The sequence below is a fragment of the Nyctibius grandis genome, chromosome 7 (assembly GCF_013368605.1).
Source record: "Nyctibius grandis isolate bNycGra1 chromosome 7, bNycGra1.pri, whole genome shotgun sequence".
In the NCBI taxonomy this organism is placed as follows: Eukaryota; Metazoa; Chordata; class Aves; order Nyctibiiformes; family Nyctibiidae; genus Nyctibius; species Nyctibius grandis.
Genome location: NC_090664.1, coordinates 26,157,175 through 26,178,101, shown reverse-complemented (window position 1 = coordinate 26,178,101; position 20,927 = coordinate 26,157,175). Strand labels below are relative to the sequence as shown.

Below are 20,927 nucleotides of genomic sequence, written 5' to 3'. Positions count from 1 at the left end.
TCATTTCACATCTATTTTTATTATTATCCAGTTCAGGTGACTAGAGAACACTGGCAGTTAAGTCAATAACATGACATCAATACAAAAATAAGCGTATTTCAGATATCGAGGCGTATACCAGCTCACCAACAAGATTTTAATTTAAAATGACAATTTACTTCCATACTGCCAAAGTGTATTGAAAAGGTCTATTTATACACCTAATGAACCATAACACGCAGAGCTCTATAGGAGTATATTACTCTGTGGAGCTCCTATGAGTTCGCATCCCAATTTAATTTTTACTTTATTGAATGGTAATTAATTCTGGTAATTTACTTTGGCAGCTTGCTGTCAGGCAGCCAGGTGTAATCTATAGAACACACAGAAAAGCTACAACATTGAGATTCATACCACTCTACATGTAAAACATTAAAGCAGAAAACATTAAAAATCTATCTATCTGATTTATGATTTCAAAGGCAACAATATGGAGTGTTTTTTTCAATGGACTTATGCCTAGATTAAACTGATTTGGACACATAAATGGCAGGAGCTTTATTAGGCAGATCCAAAAAATGCAATGCTTTAAGAGGCTCAAGTTCAGTGGCTATCATTCTGTGCTTGAAGTTAGCAGTACATGTAAAATTGCAAGCACAGTTAATTACCAAAAGTAGCAAAATTGTTATTTGGTTGTCTGGTTAATGCTTAGTCATTGGCTATTAACTACTAGATTTTCAATATACAATTTCCCTTCTTTAAGTAGTTATATAAATTATACCGCAAAGGAACTTGCAAAGCATCTATATACTTTATCATGACATTTCACTCCAAAGACGATTCAGTAAAGGTATACAGCTGCATTTTTTTCTCTTCAGAAAATCTGATCTAATATGTATGACCATAGTCCAACTCACTGCTCAAAGCTTCCATCAGATGGCTCCATCAGGGCAGGAAGCTTGAATTTGTCTCAGTGGTGATGTAAAATTTTTCAGTCTGGGAACGCTGATTTAACACCTCTGCCTGAGGCCACAATTCTCAGCATGAAAGGTCTGTGCCCCGGGGCTGTTATCTATGACTCTTTTCTGTCCTCCCAACATAAATTCAGCCATACACTCCCCTCTTAGCTGCTAGTTTCTGTTTCTAGTTTCATACAGAGATTCAAGAGTTTCACTAGAACAGTGCTCTCTAATACTATTTGAAAGATTCCCTGATGATTTCCAGCACAAAATGTACTGTGGAGCTGCTTTCAGGGCTTCTCCCTCACAGCCACAGCGAAGTATCCTCTGCATAGCCCGGACAGGGCCCTCACAGAGGTCACAGATCACTCTCTGCAAATTTTTAATGCATCTTTGGCTGAAAATCATCTACTAAGCCATAACAGTGCCTATTAACATATAACTCAGCAATTAATTTTGGGTGGTCTTGTCAGTTTACTATTTTACCACAGTCAACTTCTGCAGCTGAAATGAAGATCAGGGTTTCAATAAGTGAAGGATTACAAACAAGCCTTAAACTATCTTTCTTCTCATGAGCTTATAACCTATAACAACAAAGAGCTTATAGATAAGACAGACAATTATGAGGTATGCTTGTAGCACATGCCTTAGGCCAGCAGCCGTCGAAATGTTTCTTTTTGGCTAGCCCTCTAAACACACTGTTCTTGTCTTTCAGGAGCGCCAGAAAGAAGCAGATCCTGAGAAAGGACTTAAGAGAGACATCAGTAAATAGTAACTTAAGAAATCAGCTCAATGAAAGAGAGGAGTAACCAGATAGAATGAACACTTAAACAATCAGGCACAGGCTCAAGATCGACCTCCCTGATGAAACGGGAGGTGATGGGAGACTAACTCCATGCCGTCAGAAGCGTGGAGTAGGAGAGGGAGAATTTGCATGGAAGAACTGAAGATTAAGAAAAGAAGTTTGAACTCACTAGGACTGGAGTTGGTGGAAGTTCAAGAAAAGAGTGGGATGATCACAAGTTATCTGGCAGGCATGATTATGTGCAGTTTGTTCCCTTTGGGGAAAAAAAAAGTATTTCAGAACCTTTTTTTGAACTGAATTTGTGACTCTGGTTTGTGGGACCACAAGTATGAAGGGCACGTCAAGCTAATGATAAGTGTTTTTCTTCCTCTCACATTCTCCCTTCAACCTTCTAAAAAATAAGTCTATCAACATTGCAGAAAATTAATACTAATTTATATACACTTTCCAGCTGAAATCTGCTGAATATGTGTGATCACAAACACCCTTGTTTGAATACATTACATTTGTAGGGGTAATATTCATTATGACGCATCTCAGACCAGATTCACTAAAGCTCGTTAGACACAGTCTACCTAAAGATGGAGCAGGTAAACATGCTTCACGAGGCAGGGAAGATTCCTGTTAGAACTGAGTAAAGCAGAAATGATCATGAGGATTAATGCAACTCCTAAAATAACAATAAAATTATTATTTCCTCAGATATTTCTACTACACTCCTCTGAAATGACTGGGAGTTATCCAGGACCAGCCAAGGTCAGAAACCAGGTTCTACTGACTTTAATCACTACACAGTCTTTAAGTTCAGTTAAATTTATTTTATGTCCGAATTTGGAAATAACAGGCTAGAGGAATTTTGCTTTCAGAGTTCTTGTCAGACTTGGCCCACTTAATCCTTTAATTGAATGTTGAACTTCCTAAGTATAAAAACAGAAACTGTACATGCTTCTCATATAGGAACATATGGGAAATAGTGTACGTATAAAATTGATAAAAATTGGGAAACTTAGGTTTAGAAAATACTTTTAAAGTACAGAAAAGCGTTCATAGTTTTGCTCACATTTTATTAGAAAATAGAATCCAGAAATATTTAGCCATAATATTTTATGCTAACAGGGACGATACAGCTGACAACATTCAATGAGTTTCCCAATATTTATTTCAAAGTAGTGCTTTACAGCTTGAAAGGAATACCAGGGCTGGCAGGTGTCAAGATTCAATAGCAATTTACTTTCAGAGTAATGATGCAAATTACACACTTGAATTCTACAAAGAAAAGAACAGCAGTAAAATATGTAGTGACAGTACTATGAAGTTTGTAAGAAGTGTGACGGATCGGCTTCCTGATATATCTGGTTTACCCAGCACAACAAAATCTTTGTGACTAGCACTGAATGCAGAGCATATTTAAATTTAGCTATGGGATTGAACAATGTAATAGCTTAAAAGCTCACTATGTTTCTTCCTATTTCCAGAGCCTAAATATTTTGCTCTGATTCAGCATTTCTCTGCATGCTTTTTACTAAATTGAATGCTGAATAGGAAATCTTCCAACCCTAGCACATGTTCATTCACTCCCAAAAAGATACAAGAGAAATCAGTAAAATAGATAATTCCCTTAGTTATTTTATAGCAATGTTGAGGGAAAGTGAAAGACTTACTTAAGAGTAAAATCTAGTACAAAAGTTAGAAGTCTGTATCATTATTAATAGATTTTTTTTTTACATAAAACAAGATTTGGATTTTTATTTGAAAAGTAATTATATAAATACTTGCTCTGAAAAAGTAGCATGGCCATACAAGTTATCTGAAATTTGTAAAAAAGTACTACTAACCCTAAACAAAAATAGAAAACACAGATGTAAAAAAAATGAAAATCCTATGGCAACTAGGGAAGATCAATAAGTGAATTCAGACATATAAAATCTTCTCCATAGGCAGAGAGAATTTTCAGCGTTTCAGACCAGTAAGGTAACTGCCTTATGTAAAGGCTCAGGTTAGTGGAAAGGAAAAATACAGACTACAATGCAGCAAAGATTTAAAACACATGCTTAACTTCATGCACCTAAATAGTCCCATCGACGTGAAGTTAAGAATGTGGGCATGTCTTTGTAGGATCATACTCAAGTGATATTCCTTTGATGAATGCTTCTTCATGTGTTAGCAAGGAACGGTGTTTGATCAGGCCAGCATGGGGTTAAGCGCCCTTTATCTTTCACCTCTCCACTTACAGGACCCTACTATGTTGGTGGGGGTGAGGATGAGGATGAGAGAAGCAGCATGCAGCTCTGAAGGTATACAGTTCAAATTCTGGTTATTTTAAGAAGAGGAGGCTCCAACACAGCTGAAACTGAAGGTCTAATGGTAGGATTTGTATCCTGTGGGTTCTTGAGCTGCTTTGGGTTGCGGGAAATTCTTGATCAAAATGTTTTAGATATTTTTTTCATAAATTATATCTAGTGATTAAAATGGAAGTAGCTCTGTCAATTTCCAGATTAATCTTGTTGTGCTAGAATATACCAATCATTTTATTTTCTGTTTCCCTCCAACTATGATAAGAGGCCCATTTGTGTATATACCCACAAATTTTTTTTTTGCAGTTTGGATCTTAATTGCAACACCAGTGATTGCAGAATAACTACATAATATATCACACTGAATAACTGTGAGCCTAAGTTGAGCTCTAATTATACATTCCTGGCTTAAAATTTCTTCAGGCATGTTCTCTATAGTAAGACAAGTATAATCGTCTCTGTGATGGGAGAAGTGTGCCACAACAGACAGCAAAGTTTTGTGCAGAAGAAAAACCAAGAACATAGGGAACCGTGTTTCCTTCAACAGCGTAACTCCCAATTGCTTAAGGCCTTTCATAGTGTAGTTCTACAGGCTCTTTACAAACACAGTAATCATACCTAATAAACTCATTATAATGTGGGCATTCTTGAATGCCTTTTCCACTTAGTTAAACCAACACAAAGAAAGATTCTGTCATTTGCCTAAGCAGTCACTAATTTAGCAATAGGCAGGACTGGATCTTCCAAGTTCCTATTCTCATTTTAGAAGTAGTTAAAGAGGTTGGATTTTTTCCCACCATTTTTATTGTAAATATATTTTGTTACACTTCTTCCACACAGAAGTTTATAACTGCATATAACTACTGCATTATGGACTGCCCTGGAAAGACACATAACTTGACTGTATGTGCCACAAGGACATAACCACACATGCTTCCTAAAATGAAAAAAAATTCAAAACATATGAAGTATATCAGGAGAGAATATAAAAGAGAATTTAACAAAAGGACAAAAGGAATCCACCCTAGATATTCTGGTGAAGAAAACCAACTGAGGATTATTAATATTCAGTGGCTGTGAAAAATGTCAAAACCTAAACCAATGCAGTACAGAAAGCGGAGAAGTTGCGTGAAAAAAAAAATTCTTATTCTTTTTCTTAAACCTTGTTTTAATATTCCATATATTGTTCTAACAAAAAGTGAATTTGGATGTATTTAAATAAGGAATTGTATTAAAACTAACAACTGAATCATTATACATCACTTAAGTTGTGGCATCCCTGAATTATGGTTTGTGATGGCTTTGGATATTCCTGACTTTACAGCTAACACCCCTTCCAGTTTTTATTATCACCTTGTTATTCCCATTCTTCCTTCATGATGTTACAGTGACTAAAAAAATATGTGACTAGAAAATAGTAGCCTTTCATACTTCAATCCCGTGATTTCCCCTGGGGGAGTGGATTACTGCATCATAATACTGGTATCTGTTAGTTAATGCTGTGGGCTTCACTCAACTTCAAAGCAAAGATATTAAAGGCTTGTTTTCCACTACAAAGCAGGTGTATTTTTATTAGCTCTTTTTTCAAAATTGCTATGACTTCACTTGTGGATATCCCGCCAACAGCCATTATTGAAAGCTGGACTATAATTGCTAAGGAACATGCAATGTCTGAAGCACTAAACCAGTGTTACTGCAATCCTCCAACAACTGACTGAAACCAAGTGTTACATCATTAAACCTGAATTACAACACACCCATGGCGTGTTTTCCATGTGTGCTATTTTAAACAATAGTAGAGAAAAACCTGGCTGTAAATTCACAGATCCCCAATTTGTTCAAAATTCATGAACAATGAGGGCTGTCTGACGGGCTCTGTTGGCTCTATTTTAGTCAGAAATGTCACACACCATAATTAAATGTCTGTTTGGCTTTTATTGGAGATGGAAATGCTAGCTTTAGTTATAAATTTAAACAACCTGTCACAAGGGGAGACTCCACATTTGTATAGTTTAGGAAAGTTTAGCAATTGTAATTGCTCCAGGAAAGACAAATAAACTAGTGGAAACCATTCTATTTCTTAATTGGCTTTGCATTGGAAAAAAATAAGCTAATGTGGTTATGGTATAGCTTTCATCTGGTTTGGACCGAGTTCTTTGCTTTGGTAGATAAAGTTAGTGCACTGGTACTTTCCATTGCTGTTGCTTAATTTTCACGCAGAAATTAACTGAAGACTATGGTGATCACAGCTTCTAGGTTAAGAGAAGATGCCATTGACAAGTGGCAACAAAATACCATCAGTCTTCCTGAAAAATGTTTAGTTCAATTCATTGCAGTTCGCCCTGATGTTGTCCAAGTGGAAATATTTTGCCGTCACACTGGTATGCAGAGGCTATTATAGTTTAAGCAAATCCTAATTTTTCTACTCAGCTTCAGAAATTTTACAGTGCCCAGATTCCAGTGGAAAATACTTGATCACTCATATGCTTGGATAGAAATTTGTCACCTGGAATAGAAATCAGGGTAAACCTGCCAGCATCCTTATTCAGACAGGCTCTGCAAATATATACTAGGCAAGATCTCTGCCAAATAACTTGTGTCTGGCCAATACCACCTTTCAAATAGTCTGTGAATACCAGTTGCCAATAAAGATTCATTATACCATGTATAGGTAAATATTATTTTAGCTTGTGCATCTACAGTTTTAAACTTACACAGTAGCAATTCATTTGCTCTACACATATTACCTGTCTGCAAGTTTCTGTGCAGTAGCCAATCACAATATTCACACTGCTCACTAGCACCTAAGCAATATTCTTCTTTTACTTAAAATAGATCACTGTCAGATGCAAACATTTGCAAGTTATGTTTTTCACTTACATACAAAGTATGTACTATGGCTATTTTAAATAGTAATATCACATGCGAAACTTCACAGTAGATGTTATAATCATCTAAGTCTTTTCTTACTGCATGGGTTTTCAAGAAGCTAATCACTTCAGCTGGGTTCTATAATCCACTTAAATCTAAGTCAATGTGTAAGGTCTTCTACTTCTGAAAATGTATGCCTATATTAAATTAATGCAAAAAATAATACTATCTCTGTATTTCTCAGAGTGAAACTTTAGAGCCATTCCCTCAGGCATAGTAGATCCTCCAGAATTGTCCCAAATCATGCACTGGGTTACAGTTGTTAAAAAAATAAAAACATTTTAGAAGGGAATGTGTACCACTTTCACCATAAATGTCTGCCTATACATCTTCATTCTCTCTTGTTTAGAAAAAGCCCATCAACTCAGATTATCTCACTTCAGAATGCTATTTACTTTTTCAAAATTGCACCAAACTTGCTGTTAAGAAACTTCTCAAGCAGTAGTTGTGTTGATTTAATTTTCACTTTAATTTTACCACTATTTTCACCTACATGAGAACAATCCAGCGAATAGCTATTAACATTTGATTCCTAGAAACGTGATAGCAATACCATTTAGCAATATTTTTTTTCCATAACATTTTCCCATTTACCTGACCAATCATGTTGCTTTCCTCTTCTTCCTTTCCTTCTATAACATCCTTTCACACAACTTCATCAGTTTATTCTTCCTCGTCTCTTCCCATCAAAGTCTTCCAGCATCCTTATGTCTCACTAGCACTTGTTATTTGAAGCTCACCACCATGAACTCAAAGATAAATCTATTCATCTGTTATATATTTGGATATTTTTCTTTAAATAACAGATATTCTAACATTTTTTTTACTCAAAAGATCTATTGTGTAGATATTGTATAAATAAAGTTTATTTTATGCCATTATGTAGGGCTCAGTATATACATCAACTTTTTATGCCATTATGTACATCTCAGATACACCAAGTTTTTGTGCAAAGTCTGTCCTTGTTCTGCTTTTGTACTCCTCTAGATAATATTACCCCCAGCACAAATTCTATCATGTCTAGGCAGATCCCATTCTCTTCTCCCAGTCTCGTTGCCTTCCCCTCACCAACTAAATTGCAGCCTTCCCAACATTATGTGACTGATAGTCAGCTTAGGTTAAATATAGTTTAAATTATTTGTCTCCTGTTTCCAAATAAATTTTGCTTCCTTCTTTCCCTATAATTCTAGATATGATTATCACTGTTTAGATATCATCTTCGATTCCCGTCTCTCCTGAGATTCGCCATACCCACATGTGCAGATTCTTTCCTAACAACATACCTGAGATAGTCTTATTCATTCATGCATCTAGGATCCTCATTTCATATCTTCTCATGTCTTCTCATATCTCTGATACAGCAACTCTCTTTGCCAAAACCTTTATACCTCACTGATGTCCACTCAGAATGCTCCTGAAATAAATGTGTGTCTTAGGCTGTTGTCTTTGGATATGTCTTTGGATATGTCTTTCCTCTCTATGCACATTTTCTTTGGCTCCCTTTTGAAAAGTAAGTTAATTTTCAACATTTAAAGGATCTTTTCAGCATCTCTGTCTGTTCCCTGAGCTAATTCTGTTAGCTCCCATTATCAATATGCTCAGTTTTCATAGAAGTACTTGTGATTTCTCCTCCAGTGGTCCTAATACTTGTCCACATTCACCTGCTGCCTTTTATCTCATGTTTACACTGTATGTGCCTGGGAGCAGGACTATCATTTTGTTCTGGGACTTGACAGCACCCTGAACAACTGTTAGAATACCTGGATGCCAACTAGCTTGACTTCAGAGTTAATAAAGGAAATATTTACTCTTAAGTAGCACATTGCAAACAGTGGTTGTAATGATGAAGTATCTTGCTACTTGCAGTCCAGCCTCTCATTAGTGCATTAGAATACTGATTTGCTGCTGTAGAGTGAATGGACAGCAAGGTGCTTCAGGACCTCCTTAATACAGCAAAGGTCAAAAACACCCAAATGTTAACAATGAGATCCCTAAAGCACTAAATAAACAGTTGAAAAGTATTTTCCTCTCTACATATTTTGAATTAGAAATAATATCAATTTTCATATTTGGAAAGCATTTTTTAAAACAGATTGGCCAGAAAAATATTTTAGAACTGTTTTTCTTAGCATGTAATAACACCTGTAAGGTGAATATAATTGTGTTAATGAAGGGATTTATTTACATTGATGATTTCACAGTTTTTCTCAATTATCTTAATGAGAGCAAAACAAAATAGGAAAGCAAGTCACTAAACTACCAAATTTCATCTAATAACTAAGTAATCTATTCTTCTGTTCAGCGACATACTTCAAAGTGCATATTCAATCAGAATTTTTCAATTTTTTAACTCCCATTAAAATAAAATGATGTGTTTCATGCGTTTCATGTAATACTAAGTGTTATTTTTAAGATAAGCAGTGTGAAAATGCTGGCTGAGAGTGAGCTCCAGAGAGCTGTCATTCCTTAAAAATTACTGTACATGAATAGTTACACATGCATAATTATATAATTACACTTGATGGCAGCAATAGCACATAGAGAAGACTATTAATAGCACGTGAAATCTGCAGAAATCCCATGAAGACGAATATCCTTCGACAATATGAAAAGGTGGCACTTGGCGCAGAATATATTTTAGTTTTACATTTCAGCATGACAATTACCATGAAAGAAAGGATCAAAGTCAAATGGCACAGCTGGCAGCTTGAGAATAATTTAAGAGGTGTACTGGCAATAGCTTTTTCATTTCAGCAAGATGGACTGCATTAACCATAATAGGGAAACGATGGTGGAGAAAAGTCATATAGCATTCTTGCCTGGCATTAGTACATTAGCTGAACCTGCAGTTTTGATGACTTCACATAAATTTTAAGGGAGAAAACTTCTACTAATCAATATGAACAATAGCAATGTCTCCTCTGCAGTTTGGGACAAAAGAGCAATTCAGCACTACATTTAAGCTTAAATCACTGATTCAAGAACCCATGAGCACTGGGGAAATAAGATTAGCATGTGCCTATAGTATATCCAACCATGGTTCCTCGACCTTGTCCCCAAACTACAAAGAGATAATCTATCTGCAAGGACATGACTAAATACTTTAGAAATCAGGGCAGCCAGGCTGGAAGGATGTAATATGTTATGCAGATAATGCTGTATAAACCCAAGGCTCTTCTCTCATTTCCCACTCTCCCTGTAAACTTTGAATTTTACAGTATTGAAGGGGTGGGATCACAGAGGCAATTTCTTATCATTCAGCTCCTTTACAAAGGAAGTAATAGAAGGAGTTTGGGAGAATGTACAGATCCTCCCTACTTTTCATCCTTACCCTAACTCTCTCTCAGATCATTACAAGTACCCTTTGGACCAGCTGTGCCCTGTATGGACTGGAGAGGGTCTGTCACGTCTGCCTTCCCCCCAGCGCTGTTTCCTTCCACTCCACTTTTAACCTGGCTAATATTTGCATATGCATACTCTGTCCAGCAAGAATAATGTTTCATTTGATAACACACTTTGCCATCACCAGTTTCCAAGTCCTTCCCCCAAAGAAGACTCCACCTTGGACTGAAGGCAAAAGTGTGACCTATCTTAGCTGAGCTTTCCTTCAAACAGCTAGACATTCAGCAGAAGACCTACCTTTATCTGTTCCAAAAAGTATTAAGCAGAGCTTCAGTTTCTTAGCAATTAAGCTGACAACAAGGTTCTCTTTCAACCACAATTTTCCAAAGATAATTTGCATTCTAAAGACACTGTCAAAGCCAAGAGGCAAACATTTGTCCACACACGGAGTTCTGAAAATCAGAATCGCCTCTGTCAAATGTATTATGGGTTCTCTGAAATTATTGGCATATATATCCAAATACGCACAGTCTAACACATGCAGATTTTACAGTTGCAATATGCTTTTGTGTAGAGTTTAATAGTACAGATTACTGCACATTACAAAGCAAAATAAAATAGTGAAGACCACATAATTTGATCTACACAAAGATCAAAATAAAACAACAGAGGATGTAAATTAGTTGGTTGGGCAGATTTTATGTGGACTGTCCAGAAAAAAAGGACCAGTGTTGGTTGCATGCTGCTTTCACGGCTATTATTTTTGTTAGTTTTGCAATCTGATGCTTTTGATTTTTATTTGATGCTAATAAGTTCTGAAAGCCACAGAGTTTACAAAGCCAAAAAAATAAACCTGGATCCACTAAAGATCCTGTTTTCCTCTTTCTTAACTCTTCACTAGCCAGGAGTGGAACTGTGAGTTTTACATCACTGGAAGGAGCAGATTTGGTTCATCTAGTGGATTGCGACTTCTTATAAGAACTTGGCAGAAATTAGGAAATACTTAGAAGGTGATAAATAGTCCAATAAGATACTCAAAAACATCAAGTTAAGATGGCATTAATTTATATAAAAATTAAGGCTATAAAACTGTATTTGTTCTATCACTGTTCTTAATCAGAGTAACACTGTATAAATTGACATTACAGTGGGAAATAAAGTTATAGAAGAATATACTGTGCTATCATTTAAATTTATTTCTTGTTCTTTGACATAATTCACTGATAGCTATACACCACATATACATGTAAAACAGAGATGTTCCCTTCCCCCCCCAACATAGATGAACCCAACTCTCCTTCAAGCTATGGAAGGGTTTTTTTAAGATCTTCATGGAGCCTCTACTGAGAATTTCTTACTCTAAAATTATCTGTTTCAAGTCAGCTACCTTTGAGTAATGTATAATGACAGAAAAATCATGGTGTGATAAAGCTGCTCTGAATCTCAGACCCTAATATTCTACCAACACCAAGGACTGTGTTAAAAATTGACATTGTTTGCTTTTTAAATATCCAGCTTCCCTCTGCTAACGGACAGCTTCTTCCAGCAGCAAGGTTCTCATATAGCCACTCAGATGAAACACTCACTAATCTCTCTTTACTCTGGGAAGTAGAGACTGGACAACTTTACCAAACAATTTATTTCTTGAAATGTGTCATTTCAAGATTAATGAACTTAGGGCAAGTTGAGGTCTTTTTATTCCTAGAAATGGAGATTCCTTAAACGGAGAAGTTTGAATGAGATAGTATTGCCTGAAGCAAAACTTTCTTCTGACATTTGACTAATTTATATTGTAATGGTGGGGAAAAAAGCCTAACAGGTTTTTGGTTTGGGGTTTTTTTTGGTAGATTTTATTTTATTTTGATTTGGTTAGCGAAACAGAAAACAAAGTTTTCCTACAGCTCGCTCTATTACTGGAGGCAATGGAGCAGAGCACATTGAGCAATGCCAGTTTGAGCATTTCAGCAGAGCTGTGAGTCTTTATTGACAAATTCAAATATTTGGCACATTGATAGGACAAAATAGGTTCACTACTGTGTAGCTACCAACAGAGGGCCATAAAATGGTATGAATAAGTCTGTCTGGAGCATAATAGATTTGATCAGAAATCTTGGCCTAGGATACAAATACACAATTGCTAAAACTGCTTAAAATTGTTCCTTTTGGAAATTCCCCATGAGTAATTTTTTTTTTTGCTTTTTATTTTTCAAATTTTTAAATTAATTCCTCTGTGTGAGTCCTCATATTAATCCTCTGCATTTCCTTTTATTATCTTTTACTTTTTCACACATAGAAAGAAAAAATCAAAAGTAATAAAAGGGAGGAGAGGGAGAAAGGAAGAGTTAAAAATTGGACTCTTATTTAGAAGTCTCAAATATTTTTCAGTGTTTTTTAAAATAAAAACATACAAAAGTATATGCCAGTTTTTTTCATCCAACTGCACATTTTAGACTTCTATCTAGAGGGCATGGCAAATTCTATCCAGTTATACCCTACTTTTTAAAACTTATTAAGATCTTCTCAGTTGATATCTTGGTAACACATTTTTTGGGCCCATTTACAAGTCTGACAGTTGAATTCCTGCTTTTTTTACATGTTTCATGGTCTGATGATGTATTTTAATAAGGCCCAAATAACCCCAGAAGCTAATTACCATCCATACCTGTAGTATGTAGGATACATTTGGAATGAACTTGGTTTAGGCCAACACTTTCAACAAAAGCAAAGATGGCCCAACAAGATATTAGAATTAGACTCCTGAATGGATCTTGTACTGTGCTAGAACATATTCAGCTTAAGACAACAGAGAACTTAAACAAATATGCATACTTAAACCCCTCAGTTTTCTAAACAAGGCAACTGTTTAATAGGCTTCACTTGAAAGTCAGGAACAAGAAATAACTAGGAATTTAACTGGGATGATGGCAGCTCTATTCACTGTTTACACAGTGCACAGAAGTGATGTAGGCCCTTTATGTATGCACAAAGACAGGTATCTGCCCTAAGATGTTATAATCTAACTAACTAGACTGTTCACAGACAGAGGAAAATGGAGATGGGTATGGAGACATGTAGATATAAAACAATGCAGTTAATGGCCAGATTCTGTTTCTTAACATTGTACTTAACTACCACTTTTAACTGTTTCCTCATATCTGACTGTTCTTTGTAGTCAACTTACATGAAACCAACAAGAGAAGAAATAAATGTATCTTGAGATTTATAGTCTCATGAAGATGTGCAATGAATTCAGGTAATAGCTAAGGAAAAAATATAGCATCCTTTTCTCCATAAAATCCAAAATGTTCAAACTAAACCCAGGCATTTTCAACTCTGTATTAGCTTCCAATGAGCAAAATAAACAACCTATTCCAGGCATTTCATGGGCTCCACATGAAGAGAAACCAAACTATTTCTGTCAGGACAGATGTGATCACTCCCAGACTCCATAGGGGGTTGCTGCATTATTTTGCCTTAGTTTTAAGTGATAACTAGAGAATTATGTATACTTCTTTCCCATAACACCTATTTCTAACTTTTAAACATACAAAGTGTTTTGTGTGTTCTGCATTTGGGAATCAATCGTTAAACATAGCATTTGCTAATCTTCTTTCATCAGGCAATTTTTATTTGGCATTGTCAGAAGAAGGAAATTTTAAAACATTCTCTCTACTTTGCGTAATACTCAAATATAAAAACAAATATAGCATTGTTGCTTTCTCTATATTCCCTGCCTCTAAGCGTCATAGAAAACAGAACTCATACAAAGGAATGATATAATAAGGCAGTAATAAAAAAAAAAAAAAAAAAAAAAAAAAAAAATCACAGCACAGATAATGGTTTGATTTTATCTTATTGATCTATTGCCCACTTTAGACAAGAGGCACTGCCTGGTTAGAATTTAGCATGCAATTGCCCAGATGTCATGAACTAGTTTTCAGTCTCTGTGGTTATGTCAAGTGCTGCTAGTAAAAAAACAGAGGCTTGACTTTTAGTGTGCTTTTTCTTCTTTGTTATTCATAAGAAGCTTCTGAAAAAATAGACTGTGCAAAAGACCTTTTTTTTCAATCATCAGTTCTAATAATATATATTATAGAATATTTTGAGTTAATTTCTACTTTCCTAAATACAAGTATTGATTTGGCTTTTCAATGGCCTACGTTACAGCCAAATTCTGTGTCCTACACAGCCATTCTATGTCAGAAATGCTACGTTTTCACAGCTACTATGTTCTGCTCACTGTCACAGAAGTGGGAAGGGATATTTATGGGAAGAGAATCTTGTACCTCCATCTCCCTTGCAAGACGTATCAATTGGGTAACCCTGGACTGCATGTCTTTTTCACATTTGAATTTTCTCTATTTAAGTCTTGTGAGACAAAAATAGCCAAAATGCTTTAAATGCTAGGCTGGTTCTTTGTGGTCACCTTGTATCTGCCAAACCCAGATTTATTCCACATCAGAAATAGTTGGCTTAATTAAAGCTGTCATCTCCTAAAAGCTAATTCAATCCCTCTGCCTGTCATGTTGAGGATAAAATTCAAACTAAGCCATCTGCTTTCATGGTCTTGGGAACACAGATGCAGCTCTCCTCTCCTTAAGATTAGGACCATTCCCACCTGCCAGTTGCAATAGTTTTGGTGGCAGACTATCTGATTTTGGAAAGAAGTCTACTAATTTTATATATCAGGTTGTCCTAATAAACACATACACACAGGTGAGCTTGATAGGGTAAAGACAGCCACCTAGCACACACGCGCACCAGCCGGGCACGGCGAGGCTGGAAGGCTCCCCGCACTGAGGTGGGAATGGATGGGAAATCTCAGCAAGCCAGTGTCTTTCATTCAGGACACAGCAATCACTCATATTGCAATCTCTGAGTCAAAGGCAAGGGCAATGTGCTTTATGCTATACCTTTAAATCAACTTTGAATGTGAGATGTATAAGAGTGTAAACTGATCAGTAAGCACTGGCTCTGTCAAGCACAGGAAACACGAGTCTGCTCCGACTGCTTTTGCATCTCACCTACAGAATCCAAACAGCACAGGGTCTGTCTGTATGCCTACCTCTCACTCCAGTGTACGCCAGTGCTGCTTGTGTTGTGATGCAGAGGTGCCTCTGTGCTTACACAGATGACTAATACTGCAAACAAGGTATTCTCTGAGCGTTCCTTCACTGGAAGTACTTTTTTAAGCTCTTTAATGGGAAAAATTAAAATTACTCTGCAGATTAGTTTTCCTAACAGTACTACCTCTGCAGAAGAAATTGAGGTATGAAACAAATATATGTATTTGTGCATTAGCAAAAAAAATTTCAGTTAATACCCTAGAACTGGAACTGCAAATACACAGACAGAAACATCTACCCATGTGGAGTATCCCAGTTGTCACCAGGGATTAAAATCAGTAAAGCGATTCACTGGTATGGAGATTTCTATTATTACCCACGTGTTATTACGATGTAGAAAAGAATGCAGTTCGGTGGGGTTTATAGCATTACTGGCTTTTAGAATAATTATGCTTTGACTTATGAACCAAACCAGTGTGCAATTAGTAACAAAGTGTGTGAAATAACACCGTTTCATTTTTACAAAGACACCCTCAAATGTATAAGTGAACATTAATAACATCATTTGGCATGGCTGTTATCTTTAAAATTGCAAACATTGCATACAGATACAAGCCAACCACAACTGCTTTGGGCTAAGAAGGGTCAGAAAATAAACTTTACAACTATCTATGTGAGCGTTGACAGAACAAATCACAGAATTTCAGACAGTATACGTGAATATGTATTTTCTGTCTTCAGAGTACCACCTTTGCTTCATCTTTGACTGCATGCTTCTGATTTCTATTAAGTATGACTACCTGCTTGTCTTGTCAAGCAATTAAAGTGACAAAAGTAACAGCAGATGCCTCTTTCATAGTTAAAACTATAGCAAGCAGACCATAGCTTGCATTTTATTACAACCACTCTATACAGCCTAATAATCGCAAGGTAATTGAAAAGATCCTGATAACAAACCACCAGTTCACTTTTTTCAGACAAAATAAATATATAACTCAATTCAGGCTTCATTTTAATAACACATTAGATGGTTTCCAACTTGACTTGATTTTTGTTTTATTTTATGATTGTAAATAAACCCTGGAAAATTCCTTCCCTCGTTTTACCACCTGAAACTGCAGCTGTTGGCTGACACTATCAAAGCCTCACAATTCCAAACTCACGTGCAAATCTCATCAAGTGCAGGCACTTCTAATTGATTCCAGAAGTTTTTCTTTTGCTAAGATCAGCGGGCAGAAGAAGAATAATGAGCAGCTTTTAAGCAGAGCGGGGAGGGTGTTGAGCTCAGGGAGTGGAGATTTTAAAAGTTCCAGCTTGGCTGCACTGCCAGAAATGCAGAGCAATTTTACGGTCAATTGGCCAGAGCATCTGGAACTATACATCATAGTCTTTAGTCGATGGTGGTGAAGCCGACTCTCAAACTGGCTAAGTCTAAAATCAGTAATGACTCTGCTGTCACACCTAAGTGGAAACTAACTTAATCTACTGCCAGATTTTACTGTGACTTTTTCTAAGGGACCTTATTCCCCTTAGGGCAGTTGTCAAGAGTATTAAAAGTCCAGTCCCTGGGCTACACTGCGTGGTATAGCAGACTTTTCTGAATGAAGCTAACATAGAAAATACAGATTACAACTTGTGTTTGTTTAATTCCATGTGTGTTGACAAGGCTTTTTATCATAAGGCAGTAGAGTTTCCTTCCATCCTCAGCTTCATTTCTAAAATACATTTCAAATACACCAGCCAATCTAGTTAGGGCACAGAGACTGCATAAATGCTGAGGTCGTAAATCATAGCACGGAGCATGGAGCTTTCACCTTAATGGAAACCAAATATGGGATATGCTGATCTTTGAAATGTGGCACAGATGATCATAACGAGGGACCAAGAAAAAAATGCTACAGAGCAGAAAACTATCGTTGATGTGGAAATAAGTTCTTACGAGTAAATGTTTGGTTTAAGTCAGTACTCATAAGTCAGTATTCCAATGCTGGTAAATTACATTAAGAAACAAGTGAGGTAACAGCAAGTCTTTGTATGATGAAAGGAGAAATAAGTACTGTGGTAATATATCACATCAAGAGGGACTGCTGTGGAACATAGAATACAGTGCAAATCAGTTCTTTAATAAAGAGATATTATATATTTTATCCAGACAAATTAGCTGACACACTCATAAGAAATACCAGAATTGCATCAAAGATCAGAGAAACAGTCCAGCTCGTACAGAATACTGTCTCCAGAAGTGTTTGGAACAGCTGCATCTACCAAGTTTAGATACTCTGGAGAAGTAAATAAACAATTTGACCCCAATGAAGTTCATTTCTGCCTTCATTAGTTAAGGGTTGAATTATACCCTGCAGCACAAGATTTTGTATATCTTCCAAAGTTGGTTATATTTCTAATGTACCACATGCACATGTAAAACAGAAAAGAAAACAAGCTCTTCGGTTCAAATGTCACACGTGTATACAACCTCTCTTTTTTTCTCTTTTCCCCAATGAAAGTTGTCTTAGATTTTTGTCCTTCCTATATGTAATTTAATACCATCTGCCCATGCTTTCATAGCCAGGCAACCCAGGAAGTTGCAGTGCAAGAAGAGTCTAGGTGAAGAGATTTACTCTCAGATACAATGCCTTAGCTGAAACAATGGTAAAAGATACACAAGCACATCAAGACAGACATCTGTATTTCCTCCTCCAGCTTCCCCACTCTTAGCCCCTTAGTTTAAGAGTCTCAGTACTGAGTTGTAGCCACTATGAGAGCTAGTGAAAGTATTTAAGATGAGTTCCAACAACACGTCAAGGGCTCTCATTTCTATTTGCTCCTCATTAGTACTACTGTCAAATAACAGCCAGTGCTTGACCAAAATCAGCTCATGGAATATGCTGGAGGATGCCAAACCAGAGCAGTTGGATGGAAACACTTTGAAGAGCTGCACCATCATCACAGATTTATTTTTACATATCGTGCCTGTTGAACTGTCACATAACTGAACATACAAGCAATGTTTTCTGCTGCCTCCAAGTGGCTAGGAGACTCCAGGCCCAGTCTGACAGAAAATGATTTGGCTTTAGTAATACACATGATCACCACATTACACAGGCATGAAGTAATCAGCCTAAAGAAAATTAACTAGTATAGATGTGGCTGCACAGATCCTCAAGCAGAAACACATTATCTCCTCAGTTTATTGTCTATAACCAGTCAAATATAGTATCTCTGCCCCTATCATCAAGGTTTTCAGTAACCTCCACCCAAGAAACAATTTTCTTAAGATTTAAAAATTTCCTCAAACATCACTACTTTTTTTTCTTAAAAAAAAAAAAAAATCACAAAAAAAACCCTGCTTCTTTCAACTAACCCTCCATATGAAATACATACAGCACAAGGAACAAAAAAATGAATGCTGAGAAAGGTGTATTGTTCCACCTCCCATAAGAAAAAAAAAGGTCACTTTTCTAACTCAGAACTTCAAATTATTGTCTGGTTTGGAAAAGGAAAGGACAGCAGGAGAGAATCCCCAGGAGTATATCTTGGAAGAACTTCAAATACAATAGCAGAGAACAATACCTTTAAATAACCAGAAAAATAACATAGTTTTCATATGGAACCAAGTCTGGTAACACACAACTTCAACATATCAATAGACACAACGTTGTACTTACTACAGTGTGGACACAGTTAACAACCATATTAAGATTGCAGCTTTAGCAAAAGCAGAAGTCCTTCTTTCTTACACACCTCCAGCTTCATATTACTTCCACCTTCCCTGAGCTTCAGCATTAGGAATCTTTCTTTCTCCACAGCAAGTTGCATCAACTCACTTATCTGAATAAAAATCTTTGGCTGCATTAGTCAGGCCAGCTGGCCAACCCAATTAGCTGGGCAGCGAGGGTAAGGGGCTGGAGCCAGAGGGCAGGATTGCTCCTGCTGCTGGAATTGCAATCTTTAGCTGCTTTTTTCACACCCACTGAGATAATGTAATGGCAAAATGGGAAAGGCTCGCTCCTTGTTTCCTCTCCTCTCCTCTCTCACTGCTCCCCTAGTTTTCTCTCATTTCTTCTGTATTTTCCTTCTAGTTTTCACCCAGAAGGCCTTCCTCCCATGCAGCAGTTCTGATAATCCTCAGGCCTTCCTATAAGCCAAATGCAATCATTTTCAGTTTAAATCACCTATTTTTACTGGTTGGAGTACCCTGCAAAGAGTATTGCAAGGATATTTACTTCCGAAATCTTATCTACTGGTCCTAAAATATTCATAAGAAATATGAACATATGAAACAGTCACAGAAAAAAACAACATGTATAGACAGGAGTCACATACTTTTTTACTAATGATTCAACATGCTGTATGGCAAAATCAGTCTTGCACTTCTCTACTGCAATGTGCACCATTAATTTAAGAATGTTGTGTCAGAATTATTTGTTAAATTCTAGATACATGGAGTAGTAACGTCATGCCTCTTGCAGCCTATTTTTCTTCATCCCTAAGTAAGTGCCCTGAAAGGCATAATTTATAGACTCAAAAAAATGAAGTCAGGAGAAATTCTTATACGTGATATAATGCATTCATTCCTATTGCTCGGAATTTTATCATAATCCCATTATAGCAATATTACCACACCTAAGAACACTCCTACCATGAATCAATAAATCATATAATGCATTGAGAGCACAAATGGATCATTTATATCAAAATGGGGGACCCTTGGAAGTTCATCACAAACAACACAGAAGCTATTAATATCACAAACTTGTTGATTTATGATAAAATATAAGTCTCTAGTGTTGACATATTGGCACTACTCAGAAGCATTATCTATTCTGGTCTCACTGAGAGCAAACAATTGGGAAGACAGGTGTCTTTCACCTGGAAGACAGGTATTCTTTCAATGTTTTCAAAGAAAAACATGTGAGCAAGGTACTCCTGTTTCTTGTTAAAAATGGCCAAACAAGGGACTAAAAAAGTGTAACGGAGAAGTATAATATGAAGGATAAAGGAAAAACACTAAACAGAAGAAAGGATAGGAAAGTACAGTATGGAAGAACTCGAGATGGCAAAGAAGTTAAAATTTTAACGCCAGATACATGTAAAGAACAGAGTAAGAACGATTTCATTTTATTTTCTTCTTCATGGCAGAATAGGAAGCTGTGTAGTTCCAAAACTTTGACAATGTAATAGTATGAGAAAAAAATCAAAACAGTTCTTGATTAGTGGCATTTATCTAGCTTTAAATATTGTCTGTTAGTTATTGTTCCCTATCCCAGGTAAAAAGACAAAAGGAAAAAATAAAGACCCACAGTAGCATAAAATATTTTTTCATTCTTTTAATGCCTGATCTCTTGGAAAAGCAGGAGAATCAGCGTCATTACCAGAAACCTCCAATTAGGGAAGTTGCTATAAATTTCGCAGATGTTTCAAGTCAAAGGAACCATTTTGAACTTAGTTTGAGTCTCAATCCCTACTGCTTTATTTCATTTTTTCTGGTTTTAAGCCAAAAGGTATCTTCCTGATAACAGTTCTACTAGTCTAGCAAACTGTTCATAACCTT

General features: G+C 36.4%; 1 protein-coding gene across 1 annotated transcript in view; it reads right to left on the bottom strand.

Annotated features, from left to right (window-relative positions):
- Window positions 1-20,927, bottom strand: part of AGMO (alkylglycerol monooxygenase) — a 197,093-nt gene that overhangs the window by 61,916 nt on the left and 114,250 nt on the right. The gene's annotated exons all lie outside the window — the stretch shown is intronic.